The sequence below is a fragment of the Hirundo rustica genome, chromosome 14 (assembly GCF_015227805.2).
Source record: "Hirundo rustica isolate bHirRus1 chromosome 14, bHirRus1.pri.v3, whole genome shotgun sequence".
Taxonomy (NCBI): Eukaryota; Metazoa; Chordata; class Aves; order Passeriformes; family Hirundinidae; genus Hirundo; species Hirundo rustica.
In genome coordinates this window covers 7,709,921-7,711,902 of record NC_053463.1, presented here as the reverse complement: position 1 = coordinate 7,711,902, position 1,982 = coordinate 7,709,921, and the positions used below count along the sequence as shown (strand labels likewise).

The 1,982-nt window shown below is 48.6% G+C and overlaps 1 long non-coding RNA gene across 1 annotated transcript; it reads right to left on the bottom strand.

The window, feature by feature from the left end:
• Nucleotides 1–434: 434 nt before the first annotated feature.
• LOC120759048 (uncharacterized) lies at nt 435–1,713 on the bottom strand. The gene is made up of 2 exons (XR_005703117.1): nt 1,594–1,713; nt 435–1,495 (listed from the first exon to the last, which is right to left on the bottom strand). It is a non-coding gene; the product is annotated as an uncharacterized LOC120759048 (long non-coding RNA).
• Between the last annotated feature and the right edge of the window lie 269 nt (nt 1,714–1,982).

The window sequence follows — 1,982 nt, the reverse complement described above, 5'->3', positions numbered from 1 at the left end:
TGCGCAACACGGTTGAACATATTTAAATGTTTGCACAATAGGGCCCCAGAAGCATCATTATTTGGTAGTAGTTACTGCCAAGATTTCCCAAAATATGAAGCAGATCATATCAATACCAACTGTTCTCATCCTCCAGACAGATCTGCTGGGGGAAAAGAAAAAAAAAAAAGAAAAAGAAAAATCTGTTTGGCATCTCCTCCAAGTTCTTCAACGTCTCCGAGCAGTGAGGCAGCACAAACCTGCTCGATCCTCCTGCACCGAGTGCGCTGGAATAGCATGAACAGGGACAGCTCAGAGACAGCACAAAAAGGGGAGAAAACCCAGACAAACTCGAGCCAGAAAGAAACATTTCCAGATGTACTGCACTGACAGATCTCATCTCTACCAGTATTTTTTTAGAAGTCTGACCACAAACACACAGATGGTCAGGAACATCATCAAACCTATTTAATTTTTCTTTGTGAATACTTCTCTCTGCACCATGTCACCCTTGCTGAGAAGCCACCCAAGTGGCTGGGACATGAGGGTGAAAAGTTTTATGTGGAGCACAGAATTTAATAGGTCCACCCAGGGGCACATGTCCTCTCTGTTGCTTGTACATCCAACATCCACAGTTGTGCCACTGAGAGCCAGAAACAAAGGGAGCAATGTGGGATTTCTTGCAATGTACAGGAAACATCACACATGGGCTACAGCCAAGTCCACCACCGGAGCTGTCTTGGCATAAATGGTCCCAGTAAACTTGCACTGAAGGAAACTTCCAGATGAGCAAAGTCCCAAAGTCAGTGGCTCTTGCCGTGGAGTTGCTCAAGTGGGTAAAAAAGTAATTTGTGTCACACAGCCAGCCTCAGGTAAAGACTGGCTTTTCTTGGCCTTCGTGTCTTGTCATGATTGCAATCACAGTGAAAAATAAATCATCAAGGGCAGCCCCCATTCAGTAGAAGCCAAGTTCTTTTAATGCCTTCAATATGTAATTACATAAATAGACCCAATTTAAAAGTGAGCCGGAAACATGAGCAACAGCTTCAACTGCAACCAACAGAGCCCCACATCCCTACCCCAACCAAGATTCTGTATGGAGTACAAGATGAAGGTGAGGTCTTTCACAAACACATCCCCAGCTCAAATTTGTAGGAAAAAAAGTGAGTTCCTGCCATCAAATCAGCATTCAAAGCAGTGATGGACCCTCCAGAGCACTCTTCTGTCAGTCCTCTGGCTACACTCAATTCCTCCAGCACGTGCTGTTTTTCTCCTTGCCCCCCATGGTCACATTTACAAAGCCAACCAGCACATGCTGAGGGCAGGGGGACATTGGGGATCTGTCATTCCTGCATTTCCAGCAGCCCTGTGCCTCGCTCCTACACGAGGCCGTGAGCTTGCTCCATCTGCCACAGGGATGAAACCCAAGAAGCGCATTGTGCTGCACAGCCTGCCAAAGACGGGTGTCCAGGGGCATCCTGGCACCAGTGCCTCTTCTGCCACATGATAAAACAGACTGATGGTGACAACAAAGAACAGGTGGAGGCTTGATTAGGTCATTAACCACGTGAGTGCACCCTGTAAATCCGCATTAACCCAAGTGCTCGTACTCACCAGTCCGTGCTGGGGCGGGAAGGCACAGCCTCCAGGGACCAGTGCTTCCCCCCAGGCTGGATGCTGAGTGGGGTTACCCTGGGCTCATGCTGGGAAGTGATGAGAATTGTTGTCTCCTGGGTCTGATTTAGGAAAGAAATCCAGCCTTTTTACAGTCTAGTTAATCATGGTGGGACAGGTGCAATGCAAAAAACATCAGCAACTGAATGTCTCCTCGTGCTGCTTCTCCTTGCAGTGCATCACCACGAGGGCCTGTCACTCACACTGGTGTACCTTGAGTTCATTCGATGGTTCCTGCACATCCAGCACCAACTCCAGCCAGATACAGCCACCAGTGCATCCCTGCCACCCCACCCAGCACCCCTGGGCCAAGGGACCCAGGGACACCA